Raw genomic sequence first — 16,273 nt, forward strand, 5'->3', positions numbered from 1 at the left:
AAGTATGTTATGTATATATTTGTATAGAGTGGCGTAACCAAATACAAAAAAAAAAACAGAAGAAACCAAAATGAAACTCAGGTGTATAATATGAAGTACTGGCAACATTTACGAATAACTACTACATATGGATGTAGATGTAGATGTTGAAGTATGTGTATGTGATACACAGATACATATTGTAAATATGTGCTACTTGTAACCAAATAACAGGACACAGAAATACATACATACCTACATACACATGTAAATGACAAACAAATGAAAGGAAATGATGCTGCCATCATATAAAAATGTAAAGTTGTTTTTATTTTTGTTCAGCATGTGCTATACAGTTCGTTTCTGTGCTATACTGTCGATATTTACCTTTGTGCCGGTAACTATGGCTCAACAGTCAGTAGCTCTGGTAAATAGACAAACAAAATCTACATGAATACACTTTATGTAAACACACATACATACAGACAAGACACTCTTACACACTCACATGAAAATCTACCAGATATTTTTGTTCTTCCATAGTGTACCACTGTACACTGTAGGTTAATATAAGTGGTTTTCCAAACAAAAATATTGTAAAGAGTACACAAACACAAATAAAATTGTGTTATTGCTTTAAAATACTCACACACGTACTCACTTACATGCTCACACAAAGAAAGACAGACAGTAGGACAGAAGGACAGACAGACGACTCTGTGTAAAAAGAATTAACATTGACAGCATCAATTTTATTTGTGTGATGTTGCTGTTCTTATTATTTTTGTTGTCCTTTTTTTTTCTTTGAACAAAAACGAAAATTCATTTTTGAATACTCGCATGCAGAAAGTCAGCCCAGCCCAGCCCATCCAGCCTTTGTAAACCAACTATTGAAGTTTTCACTTGTTGGCTGCCAAATAATAAAATTTATTTTTTATTTTTTTATTTATTTATTTATTTATTTCAATGTCAGTCGTAAGCCTATAAGGCCAATTAACTGCAGATAAATCTTATAATATGACATTATAATTAATTTTAATTTTATATATAAATTTATGTTTTAATACGCCTTTACATTTTACAAAATTAACCCCCCAAAAATATTTGTACAAACACAACTGTTAAAAATACAATATTCAAAATTTAGTTTTAAAACAAGAGAAAAAAAAATGATTTAGTCATCAGCAATAAGATTTTATACTTATAGATGCATTTTAAAAATATTAGCAAAATGTGTCACCTTATGCGTAAACTTTCTTTCTGAATATGGAATTACTGAATTCCAAAGCCTAGCTACTTTCATTAGAAATGATCTGTTCATAGCTAATGATGAAAATGTTGGATATATTACTGAATGAGTCCTATTTGAAGTACCGAAATCAAATTTATCAGCTAGATAGGGAGGAGAGTTATACTTCTTGATCCTGTAAAACAAAATCATTTGTCTGGAACTAATAAAGTCTTCAAAATCATAGCCTAGTAAATCTAATCTATGTCCAGAAACGTGCTCTCTTACTCCGAGCCTGTATATATATCTGATAACCCTATTAAAACACAACTTTAGATTATTTATATTATCACGTGATGTACAGCTAAACATTTCTAATCCATACAGAAATAAGGGATAACATAAAGCCATTCCCACTCTGCGTCTGATCGCCAATGGTAAGTAAGTTGAAACACTGTATAATCTACGCAAAGTGAAAGACACTCGTGAGACCACAAAATTTATATGTCGATCGAAGCTCAATTTATTATCTAAATAAAATCCAAGTGACTTATGAACATCAACTAACTCAATTCTTTCATTATTCAAAAAAATATTTAAACGACAATCATTATTCCCAGAAAAAACCATCATTTTACATTTGGTTGGATTAAGATCTAAGAAATTGTGTTTGGACCAGTCAAAAACCCTGCCAAGATCACAGTTTATTTTTTCTTCAAATCTTCCAAAGTCATTTAAGTCAGAAAATCCCAATAATTGTATGTCGTCCGCATAAGTGTAGCACTTGACTGTAAGAAAAATATCAAATATATCATTAATGTACAATAAAAAAAGCAATGGTCCCAATATAGATCCCTGTGGAACACCTCTATAAAGATGCATCAACTCAGAGTTCTGATCCGCAACTCTAACAAATTGAGTACGATTATTAAGAAAAGAAAATATAAGTTTGCTTGATAGTGGGTCAAAATTATATTGTTCAATCAACTTAATAGCCAACAAATCACTGCTCAAGGAATCAAACGCTTTATGAAAATCTAGAAATATAAGTACACACACCGATTCCCTATCAAGACAGGAGCGTATGGATTCAACGATATCGAGCATCAATGTAGACGTGTTATATCCTTTGCGAAATCCGGACTGAAAAGGATTGATAATTCGTAATTCATCCAAGTGCGACTGAATCTGATCCTTTAAAATAATTTCAAACATTTTTGAAAAACATGATAAAATAGTAATAGGTCGAAAATCCTCAACTGAACTCGGATTCCTAACCTTAGGTATGGGTATCACCCTACCAATTTTCCAATCTGTAGGAAAAACCGACCTAGTTATACATGAATTTATTATATGTGTAAGGTGCGAGTCAATCTCGGAAAAAATTAATTTTATAAACCTTAATGGTATTCCATCAGCACCGACAGAATTCGATTTCAATCTTGACATAGCATTAAATACCTCTATTACATCCACATTCCTGAATGCAAACCCATTAGCATTGTTATATCGTCTGTAGTCAAATGTGACTGTTGACGCTGGTATCGGTGGCATCATTGAGAATTGATTAAATTCATCAGGATCAATAGAAGCTACAGATGGGTCCCTAGCCACAACTCCGCTCAATCTTAATTTCTCCCACAATTGTTTCTGGTTACAGCCCGCAAACGAATTAATGGATGTTATTCGTCTTATTCTACGAATTATTGACTTAACTTTATTTCTGCTAATGCAATAGTTTCTTATTGTATAATCAGACCTATGAGCACGCATAATCCGAAAAGCCGTATCCCTTCTTATCTTAGCCGCGCGAATATCTGGGTGATTCATCCAATCACACATATTTCCGCGACGTTTTATCCTTAAGGGGACATTATCATGATATAAATTAATTAACAAAGATGTAAAGTAAGATACCTGGACATCAGGTTGATTATTTTCATATATCGGCGAAAAATCCAAGGAGTGTATATGGGTAATACATTGACGTAAATTAATTGACCTAAAATCTCTATACACATTATTCTGTACATTTATATTAATGGGTATACGATAGGAGATACAAATCATGGAGTGGTTGGAGTTTAAAGCAGGCAATTGGAATTGTCCTTTTGATTCAATCCGTTCAATATTAGACACTAAATAGTAATCAATTAGAGATGTGCTCTGTCTATAATTACAATAATGTGTGGGTTGAGAATTATGAACGACAGATAGAGAACAGCGGTTACAAATCTCCCGAACTTCCACACTCCTAGTAAATATATCAACATCAAAGTCTCCCATCAAAATCACGTTATCATACCTCGAAGCAATATCCATAATTTCATCATTACAAACATGAAAATTGCGATGAGGTAAATATATTACACCAACCAAAATTATGTGCCCATTACCAAGCAACACCTCCACAAAAAGACATTCAAAAACGCCCTCATCCATTCTTCTATAAACTACATGAGTCCTAAATTCCTTAGATATATATAAGCACACACCCCCTCCCCTTCGAACCGCTCGATCATTTCGATAAAGATTAAAGCCTCGCATACTTATACAGTTATCTGATATATATTTCGTAAACCATGTCTCAGAAACACCGACAATATCAATTATACTATCTTCAAACAAATTTCTTACTTCATCAAACTTGGTTGATCTTGAGCTTGGTGAGAGACTTTGCGCATTTATGTGTGCGAATTTTAACCCCTCTCCTTGTATAATTCTATTAAACATATTCTTATTGCTGATAACCGTTCCTAAATTATCAATCATTTTTTATATAATTACAGATTAGTTGTGTTTGTACAAATAGAATAATAACCCCCAAAAAGTAAAGACTTAAAATTAACTTATAAATTAATAACAAAAAATTCATTATTGGATCTTACATAAGTTATTACAACGTTATCCGCAAAAATGTTAAGGTATAAATTTATTTATATTGCAATATTGCAAATGCATTCTTTGTTTTGAATTAAATTTAAATAAAATAAAACAACCCCGGAAATCATGGCAGAACTAACAAGGCACAAACATTAAAATGTATGTTTTCAATTATACCTTCCCTACAACGTCAAACAGAAGAAAATGAAAAGTATCAAACGGAAATGTCTAAAAAAAAAAATAATTAAATTTAATTTTTGTTACAAAAAATTTAATTTCTAATATCAATTCATTAATAATTCATGAAAAACTATATATTTTTTTTTAAAATATGTGTGTTCTAATTAGAATTAAAACATTACATAAAATGTATAAAATATCGCGGTAACAAATTAAAAAACAGCTAAGTGATTTCACAAAACTTGGCGTTTTAGGGGTGAAAATTGAAGACTTTCCTTAATAATTCTACCTGTTAATTGATTGTACCATGCCAGGAAATATAGAAGACAGTTATGTCTTATTCTTCAAACATTTACAGAAATACAAAATATAGTATTTTGGAAAAAAACAAAACTAAGTAAAATACAATATACTTATGTATGTATATCCATGCTTGCTTGTTGTTTTCTTTAAAGTTTAAGAAAAATAAATCAAAAAAATATTATAATAAAAACCTAATATTGTCTTTTTATTATTAAATTTCAAATAATATTTGTTGACTTTGTTTCTGTTGCAAATAAGTACTTTTTAAATAGTTCTTTAGTTTTTTTATTTTTCATTTTTTTTAATCATACAAAATATATACATAAATATGGGCTATAATTTGGGTATTGATTAAGAATAAAAAATATATAATTGTGAAGATTTCATACACAATTATAATTAACGACTTCAATTATTACAAATTTATGCATATGTATGATATAAATGTATGATTTGTGTATATATAGTAGGTAATACATATTAGCAAAACACAGTAAATTTTTGAATATAATAGTAAATAGAATATTTAATAATAAAAAGGGAATAATTGTAAAAAGTAATATTGTGCAACATCCTAAGGTGAAAGTAAGATTATAATAAAATTAATATGTGACTTTACTCAAAATATTGGACTCTTAAAATAAATCTTAAAATAAATATGCATGCAAACAAAATTATATTATTTTTTTATATATGTAGATAATAAAGGTAAAGAAATTTAATAATATATTGATTCATAAATATTATTAATTCGATTTTTGAGCATTAGTCTGATCAGTCTTTTGTTGTACATCTTGGGACGAAATCGTTTTTAAAAATTCTTGAATTTTGTCGTAGTTGAATGTTTTTTCGCTACCATCATGCATTGTGATTTTCACCTCCGGGACGTCTCTATTAAACAGCTTGAATTTTTTAATATTTTTCTTTTTTAGCATTTTTCGGCATTCAAAATTGATTTTAGCAGCAATTGGAGTTAGATGATCATTTAGATATATTCGGTCTGGTTTTAGAGGTTGTTGTTGAATTAAATTTGTATTTTGCTCGGCATTGCCTTCATCTCCATCTATTATTTCGGAAAGTTTTAAGGAACGCCTTTCAAAATATTTTTTTTAATAATAAGTCTCTTTTATAGACACTGTTAAATTTAATAAGAACATCTCTTTTCTTTTTAATGTAGGTGCAGATATTAATATCATGGTGTTGAATATTGATATCAAAGAACTGTCCAATTTTAAATATTGTAGAATATAAGTTTTCATTTGATAAATCTTGGGGTAATCCATTAACCAAGATATCGCTTCTATTTAATTGTCGCCTAAGACTATTGTTTTCAATTTCAAGGTGAATTATTTTTGAATATACAAATTCCTCTGTTGTTTTAGTTTTGGACAAACACTTTTCCAAATCAGCTTTTATGGAGCACAACTGATTCATAACCTCCTCGGAAATCATTTTTGTTAAGGTTTTGATACTGTTTTCAAGTTCCTCCAACTTTGGCGATGAATCTGCATTTGGTAAGTTTCCAGACTTTTGTGCATTAGAGGGCAAAGTACTACAAGGTCTACATATAAATAAAATACCACCACTGGATTTCTTGATAGTTTTTATCATTTCAGAAGTTAAAGATAGATTTTCTTGCACCGCGCATTTCACATGATAATTATTATGGCAAATTCCACAAACAATTTTGTCTTTACTGCAAGACGTTGTACAGATTTTACAAATGATTGACATTTTTATTATTTTTAAGTTTCTTTACTATAAATTTATTTTCTATTATTTAATTCTTCACTTCTTTATCATTTTTATTCGTTTTGTCTTTATTTTTAGTTTGAAGAATAGACCGTGAAAGTAAATGACTGTTGAAAGTTCAATACAAATCAGTAGATGGTAAAAATGTAAAGTTTAACAATCAATCATCTAATTTTATTAATATATAACGGATTTTCTCTTATATTGATGCATTAAAAAGAACTGTCTTTGTTTTTGCTTTTTTTTTGAGAATGCAAATGAACAGATTCTAGAATATGTTGAATATAGTATAAGAGTTTTAGTTTGTTGTTATAATCACATTAGAGCACATGCAAGAGAACGGTTTAATATTTCTTAAATGTTTTGTTTTTGTTGCTTTGACTTTGTAATTTTTAATATTCCTTTTCTTCTTTTTATAACATTATTATATTTAAATTCACAAGTCTTTATTAAGTTTTAAAAGGTTTTATTAAAAAGTTTTAAAAAGTAGAACCACTGTTTAATATTTTGAGATCAACTTAGTATTGTTTATTAGGATTATTTTATTTTTTTTTTTTTAACATTGCAATATGTGATAATTTCTTAAACAAAAACGATTTTTGCGGACAGCGAAATAAAGCACGTCTACTCTCGTGTCATCTCTTTTACTTTTATTGCATAAAATAATACAAAAAAAGACCTCGAATTCAAGTGTTATTTTTGTGAAATTGACTTGTTTAAGAATAAAATGTCTTTTTTATAGGTATATTTTGTATTTTATTGAATAACACAAATAAAAGAAACTGCCTGAAATTTCAAGAACATTTTTAGTTTTTTTTTTGTGTTTTATAAGATATTTTTTTTAAAAGAAAATAAAATGTTTGAAAGCAGTACCTATTTATTCTAGGTTAGTATGTGTCACGAGTTGTAAAGATCTTTAGTTCAAGATAGTCTTTGTAGTGATTTTCAATTGAAGTTACAATTACGAAAATATCACTCATTCTAGCTAAAACTGATCTGTATAAAGATCTACGATTGAAGCTGATTTTAGTATCTGTAAATATCTTTAATTAAAGCTAAAATTAGCCTATGTAATGATCAATAATTACAAATACGGAATTTTTTTTTTCGAAATTTTAGCTTTTTTTGAAACATTTGTAGAATATGAATTTATACAAAGTATTGGACCATTTTTCATCTTGCTGGAAACATATGGATTCCGAGTAAAAAGAACTTTTGAGGCCAAGAACGAATTAAGCCAATATCGGACACCTTGTTCGAAAGTGAAGCGTATCCTAGAGCGAGCGTTCTGCCTCTATCGAAACAAATAGTAGTAGGACTGGACTGTAAGACCAATTATTTCCAAATAGTTTTTAACAGATATTGCCATGTTGAAGTATTACAATTTCATGCCTGGCCGTATAATCTAGACGTACAGGTTCCCAGTGATGGTCTAGTCTGATTTAAGCAGCTCATAACATGTAGGACAACAAAATCGTCTTTAAGGTCTCTCTGCTTTAATTCGTATGGTATCCAATTTCCCTGCTTTTGGATGAATTCTGCTACTTGCAAACGTTTTGAAATTGATGCCCGAGTAGCTCCCAATGATTTTGAAAGCTCTTGTTGAGTTTGACAACAATCTTCATGGAGTAAAGCTTTCAATTATTGGTCTTCAAGCTTTTTGGCTGGCATGGACGATCTTTGTCTTCCGTGTCAAAATCACCACTTCTGAATCGCACAAACCCTCTCTCGTACGTTGAAACCGATAAAACAACATATAAGCTTCCGTGAGCAATCATTAAAGATAGCGGAGTCGATATAGCCATGCCCGTCCGTCCGTCTGTTTGTTGAAATCAACTTTCTGAAGCACCCAAATAACTTACATACACGATTCATACATCAATATCTTCCGGCTCTGTTGCTATTTAAAATCGAGAAAATCGGTCCACAAATGGCTGAGATATAAGTAAAAAACCAGGACAACCAAGATTTTTTACCTATTTTTGACCTATATCTGGATTACTAAATCATTTATATAGACAATATGGATATCTAATGATAGATATTTCCAATGTGTAAAACTCGGAAAAAATATTTTTAACCCGAATTTTTTTTTCACCAAAAAATTAGTTTTCACTAAATAAAAAAAAAAAATTAAAAATTAAAAAAAAATGTCCAAAAAATTAAAAAAAACAAGTTTGAAACAAATTTTTAATTTTGTTTACCTAAAAATATTTAAAATTTATATTTGAAAGTATAATTTGATGAAGGGTATATAAGATTCGGCACAGCCGAATACAGCTCTCTTCCTTGTTTTAAATTAAAGAAGTAAAGCCAAACTTCTCGCATATGACGCTTTGTTGTTTACACTATAATGTTGAATAACTAAGTTAGAATTAATGTTAGATGACAAGAACTGCGTTCAAATGATACGCCATCTATTGTAAATTCCGCATTTTGAAGTCGTACACTTAATACGACTGAAGCTTAATTCGCTATACATAAATAAACTTAACTGTTCAACATTAAGATCCTTAATTAAAGCTCAAATTTGTCTGTAAAGATCTAGGAATGGAGCTACATATGTACTATATTAGGATCTGCGATTGATGTTTACTTCGCATCTAATTGAGGCTAAATTTGTTCAACATAAAGATCCTTAAATGAAGCTCAAATTGGTGTATGTAAAGATCTTTCATTTATCTAGGATTAGTCTATGTAAAGATAAACGATTGAAGCTAAATGTTTTGCATCAAAAATGTATTTTATCTTTGCTAAATTGATATATGCAAAGATCTACGATTTAGGCTCCATTCTCTGAACATAAAAATCCTTAATTAACGCTCAAAGTGTTGTAGGTAAGGATCCCGGATTTAAGCTACACTTGGTTTATGTAAAGATCTTCTACTGATGCTAAAGTTTGTCTATGTGAAGATCTACTGATTTTATTCTTATAGCTGAATTTATTCTGCATAAAAATCTTAAATTGAAAAAAATAAAAAAAATAATCAAAATGAAGAAAAATTAATCAAAATTAATGAACTCCTTTTCAATACCAAACTGTTTAGGATAGTAATAAATATTTTCGATCAATCCATCAAATTTATGTATCGCAATTTGAACGTGAGCTTATTTTACATATACATACAGGTACATCCACACGCAGAGAAAAAATATAGTTGTCCATGGTCACTGTAACCATTTCAATATTGTTACAAGTTTTTTAACTATTTACATTGTTGTGGTAACCATAATATGGTTAATTTGCAATTCACATGATTGTATCAACCATATATATGGTTACAGCAAACAAGTATATATTTGTGACAACCATATTTATGATGAAGGACTTACCTTATTATGTTGCTCTCGGCTTATGGGTATCATAATCTGAGAACAACATATTATGATAAAATTATTCATCATAAAAATGGTTGTCACAAACATATACATTTTTACAGTAACCATATACAATGATGATACAATCACGTGAATTGCAAATTAACCATATTATGGTTACCACAACAATGTAAATAGTTACTGTGACTATAATATAGTTAAAAAACTTGTAACACTATTTAAATGGTTACAGTAACCATCGACAACTATATTTTTTCTCTGCGTGCATAGATAAATACAAACAGATCGAAAACGCTCCTGTCAAACACCTAACTCAGTTGTGAAAGACCTAAGTGGTGAGAACGTTTTAGTAAAAAAAAACTATGTGAAAACATATGTGATTATTTTGAGTAATTTTTTTGTTTAAGTTTTTTCTCTAGTTTCTGCTCTATGCATATTTCTCTATGGCTACATCTACCTTAAAAAGCTTTTCGGCAATTAATTTCCACACATGAAAAAGATTATTGATATTTTTGGCGAATATTTTGAAAACTTGTAAGACAGTATTTTGATATAATCAAAATTCCCAAAACTATTTAAAACTATAGAGTAAATATTATACGATTTTTGAACAATACCGGTTGAAAACTAACAATTTTTAGCATATAACTATTTGCAAATTTAAAAAAAAAACTTCTCCTTATATTATCAAAAACTATAACGCGATTTTTAAAACATATACATCTTGAAGTAGTGAATATTACAGTCGTTGCCTTCCAGCCAACAATTTGATTAGATTCATTTCTATTGGACATATTACGTGTACTACGTGTTAGAAATTTTCTTTACGTTATGTCTCTATTTGAATATACAGCAAGAACTAGGAATAAACGACAAATTTAATACTGCTATTTTACTACAAATAAAATACTCTTACTATATTTTAGCCAACAAAAAAAAAAAATAAAATACAGTGTAAGACAATTATATACCTACATATACTAAAATAATAAAACTTTAAAACAGAATCCAATAGACACTTACCTGAAGGAATAGTTGGAAATTAATGGTTAATATCTGAAAAAATAAAAAATAGAAACAATAAATAAGCTAGAAAAAAATATGGAATTTATAAATAAATTTACGATTGCTTGCAAGTATTTTGTATAACATGACCACAATTTTATAACCACCATCAGAAAAGATGGACTGTATATTGAGTTTGTCATTCCGTTTGTAACATATCGAAATATTGGTCGTATATAGCACAAGTATATTTATGAACGAAGATCTAGATATGTCCGTCCGTCGGTCTGTCTGTTGAAAACACAATAGGGCCCAAAGGTGGGAGTTAGACTAATATTTTTGGGCGTTCCTAACGTCTGCACAAACACATAATACATTCCACACAATGGCAGTTACGGGTATAAAAATCGTCGAATATTTTTATATCCAAATGTTGCTTCAATCCAGGGGTCACTCTACTTTCCTTTATTTAATATGAACAGAAAATATTGAACTCTACACTGAACTATTTCGAATTCTCCAATCCATTAATTCAGGATTTCTAATAATCTTGAATCAATGTTTACATAAATCTATATTTTAGGGATGATATTACGTATTTCATGGGAAATGCGGAAAATCATATGTCCAAAATTAAGAATATCCTTTGTATTTTTACTTTATGAACTAGTTTAAAGAACATTGTTTGCTTTTGATGTGCATGCTGTCTGTAGTACGATTAATGCAACATTGTTGAAAACTTATGACATATTTAGGACAACTTATTCAAATGTATAATACATAGTTTGAGACATACGTACATACTTGCAAGTGAATGTTAGGTATGTATGCATATTAGGTTGCCACCGTTTTGTATGCAGAAACTAGTCAATGTTTTTAACTTAACTTAAAGTTTATATTTAACATTATCCAATTTGATATTTCAGAGCTAGACTCTTAAGTCAAGTGTTACAATAATCTTATCTAAAAAACTTACAAAAACATATAAGAACTTTTGAAACATTAGCTTAGAAATAAATGCACTATAATTTTTCATGATAACTATTTTCTTGGTGCCACCCTAAGCCACAGAAATGTTGGCTAGAATTTTGTTTAAAAATTTGAAATGCATCTCCACGTATTGTACCATATGACCATTTTGAAAGGAAAGGAATGAAAACACACATGTTGTATGTAGAAGAATTTGTTTTCATTTTGGTAAGTACTTTATAGGTAAGAATACGTGAAATAAACACAACTTAGGTTTAATGACACTTTTCAAACATATCTTCAATATTCGAAATAGTTTTATTTAGTTTTCAATAAAGGATTTTATACACAAGCATAGAGAAATAACAATTGCAGGTTAAACTTATAGTTTCAATATAACCAAGTTTTCCAAATTATGAACATCAGGTCGTATACTTGTGAAAATCAATAAATTAAAAATCACTCATACCACCCACCCGTAACCCATTTGCATCGGTTAAATGTAAACTAAAATTTGTGTTTTTCACTTGATTTAACTGAGCATCATTAACAAATTAAACCTGAAATAGAATTGTCATAACATTCAAGGAAATGTTTGAAATTTCTACATTTTTCATCGTTATTTTTCGTCGATATAACCATGACCGTCTGTATGTTGAAATCAACTTTCCGCAGCCACCAAATAACTTGCATAAATGATACAGACATCAATATATCGGGAAATCTCCCAGCTCCGTTGCTATTTAAAATCGAAATATAAAGAAAAAAACAAAACAACCGAAATTTTTGACATATTTTTATCTATATATGGATTACTAAGTCATGAATATAGATAATATGGATATCAAATAATAGATATTTCAAAGACCTTTTCATAAAAATAAAGATAAACGAGTAAAAATATTAGTGCTGGTTTAAACACGTCAAGTTTTCCTCAAGTAAACTTAACGTGTGGGAACCAGTGCTAACACTCTTACTTGTTTATCCTTATTTTTATAAAAATTATTTACTTTTTTTATTTTATTTCATTTTATTTTATTTCTAATAATTTGCTGTTGAAAAGAATATGTAGTTGCATTTTAATGGGGTTTTTAACTTGAGTTTGCGATTTTTTTCTCGTTAACAAAGAAAATAACATTTTTAAATACATTTACATTTTGATTGACTTGTACTCAAATGTCTGGCATTTTCTAAATGATATTTAGAGTGTTGTTAAATCAAAACACTTTAATTTGAAATTCAAAATAAGAAAAAAGTTTTAAGAAATGAATAAAAAGGAATAGATACTGTTATGTTTAATTGAACTAACAAGTATATATTTAGACAAATTAAGAGAAAAATAAAGGCAGATAAAAAGAAAATTAAAGAATTTATACAAATTTTGAATTACTGATTACAAGTCATCGCTTATTATATGATACAACTAAATATTTTAAATTGAAAGAAAATGAAAGCAATTATGTGGAATATTTAGACATTTAATTTATTTTATTGCGTTGTTAAACATTTAATAATTTTATTTCCTTTTCTCTAACATTTATAAAATTTTATAAAAGTTTTTACTTTAAACAAAATAAATATCTATCACATTTCATATATTTTTGTAATGCTTACAAAAATAATATTGATTACCAACTCCATTGTGTCAACATTTTAAGCAAAAACTTCTTGTTATACTATTTTTCTGTTTCTTTTTTTTTAAATTGCAAAAATAAGTGTCAACCTAGCAGACATTTGAGCATGAAACAACCGAGTTTATTATTTTTATCCCACATGTATTGTTTCTATAGTTATTTTATTTTTTTGCTGCAACATTTAGTTTCATGTTTTTTCTACTGTGCAACTGCAAACACAACAAGTAAAAGTATTAATTTCGGTTAAGGCGAATACTATATGCCCTTCAGCGGCTTTATAAAGAGCTGTACTAAGGTAAATTGCACCGCCAAGTGATAAACAGGCATTGCAGTGAAAAATTATAAATACACAGACCTGAAATTATTGGGCTACAGTCACATGAAATCCAATAATATGACAAAATAACAAATAATTATAATTCGAGGTACATATTTTTTAGAAATTACAAATTGCATCACAATCTTATATGTTTTTACCCTTAACAGTTGTGGTGAAGGATACAAAAGCAAATTGGAGAAAATATGTTCACTATGTACGAGCAGCAAGTAGAGCAAGAAAGAAAGCTCAACATTGTGAAGTAAAAAACCTTGGTGTTTATAGAGAAATACCCCCAACAGGAATACGAATTGAACTGTACATAACACACACTTTTTCGGTTAAAAATATACCAAACAATATCGCAAGATTAGAATTTACATCAGATCGGGAGAAAATAAGCTTCAAAAAACTAAAAAAAAATCGATGTAGATCAAATTCAAAATAATGGAAAAAACCATTTCGATGAAATTATTGTATGTATGACTTAAAAATTAATGATTTTTTTCAATTAATTTATTCAGTTTATTGGCCAAGGTTAGCTATGAACTTTTCCCATATTTCTGGCATCATATAGATTCATAGCCAAAAGAACTGCTCATCTTTTGAGACAAAGAACGAATCAAGCCCATACCGGATACTCTGTTCCAAAGTCAAGAGTATTATAGAGATACCTTTTCCCATATTTCTGGCAATATATGGATTCCTTGGCCTCATCTTTTGAGGCCAAGAACGCATCAAGCAAATATGGTTTACTCTGTTGCAATATCAAGAGAATCCCAAAGAGACCTTTGTTAATTTTTCTGGCAACATATTGATTCCGAGCCAAAAGCACTGCTCATCTTTTGAGGCCAAGAACGAATCAAGCCCATATCGGATACTCTGTTCCAAAGTCATGAATATTCCAGAGAGAGCGTTCTGCAAAGATCGAGAATAATAGTAGTCGGACGGAGCTTCAAACTTTTTTGGCTAGCCTGGGAAATATTTGTCTTTCGTGTTAAAATCACCACCTCTTAAACCAACTCTCGTTCGTTGAAACCGATGAAACACATTCACCGTAAGCCTTGGTGAGCAATCGATATGCTTCTACGGCAGTTTTTCCAAATTAAAGAAGTAAAGCAAAACTTCCCACATATGACGCTTTGTTGGCATAAAATTCAAGCCTCTTTTCGAACATACGAAATCGTATCTCACTGTATCTCTGCTTAAATTCGTATGGTACCCAATTTCCCTGCTTTTGGATGAATCCTGCTGCTTTCAAACGTTTTGAGATTGCTGATTGCGTAGCTCCCAATGATTGACAACAATCTTCATGATGCAGTGCCTTCAATTCTTCGTGTTCATACTTGTTTGGCTCGCCTGGGCGATCTTTATCTTCCGTGTTAAAATCACCACTTCTTAAACCATCTCTCGCACTTTAAAACTGATGCAACACATTCACCATAAGCCTCGGTGAGCAATCGATGTTTTTTAGCGTAAATTGTTTTTCAAATTAAAGTAGTAAAGCAAAACTTCCCACATATGGCACAAATTTCGTCATTTTCGGAACAAAAAAAAAACATTGTTGTTTACACTACAATATTTAATAACTAAGTGAGAATATGTTATTAAAATTGGGGTTCAAAAGATACGCCAGATACGCTATTGTAAATCAAATGTTTGCAAAAAATTTAAAATCCTTACAAAAATTATCTTTTTAGACTTTGATCCAGCTAACAAAATACTGACGCCAAAAGAAGGATTTTGAAAAACGGTATCTCAGAATGAATTAAACTTTGATTTCGTTGGGAACATCCACAACATTTTCTGGTTACTCTAACATACTTATATAAGTGAATTTAATAGGATGCTCCCGTTTTATAAAGATATTGTACAAAACAGTAAACTTTATCTCATTTAAAGATATATAGCTCAATCATGAATAAAAGGTCTGCCGAATTTTTTTCCCTTTTCCGGTTTTTCCTATTAAAATTCAGCGTTAAAAATGGAAAAAAAATTCAAGCAGATTTTTTTATTAATGATTGAAAATATCTGTTTGGAGGACAAAAACTTAATTTTCAAAGAATCTTTATGTAGAGTCTTTCGAATTTTATGAGCAATTTGAAGAGCTACTCTAATATATACATACGCATCACATGTTAGTAACGCTTATATTGTTTCCTGTTAATTTTTTTCCATTTTCTGTTTAAACCAAGGCAAAAAAAAACATACAATATGTATAAACACGCTACCTGTATAAACTGTAAGCTACATTCAAAACCACCTACATACTCCTACGACTAACAACATTTTTCTACAATAAAAACCAACCTCAACTACAGCCATACTTACCTAGAAATTGCTGCATTCATTTAAAGTTAAAACCAGTAGTAACAATCATTTCCCCTCACCCTCTGTATAGCCATGTATTTACTTATAAATATGTAAAATAGTAGAAAAAAGTAAATTTTTTTTGCTGCAACTAATAGCAAAAACTTAGTACTAATAGAAAATGTAGTACTTACACATTTATTCCCCTACAAGTAAATATTCTATTATTTTTCTACTTTCTCCATTAACTCCCAAAAGCATACTCTGCATGTGCAGAGAAAACTCTAAACAATTTTATATTATTACAATTTCCTATATGTTAAATGGTATTTGTATTTTTACTTGGTTTTTTCTTTGCATATTTTCTAGCGCTCT

The sequence above is a fragment of the Calliphora vicina genome, chromosome 2 (genome assembly GCF_958450345.1).
Source record: "Calliphora vicina chromosome 2, idCalVici1.1, whole genome shotgun sequence".
Classification (NCBI taxonomy): Eukaryota; Metazoa; Arthropoda; class Insecta; order Diptera; family Calliphoridae; genus Calliphora; species Calliphora vicina.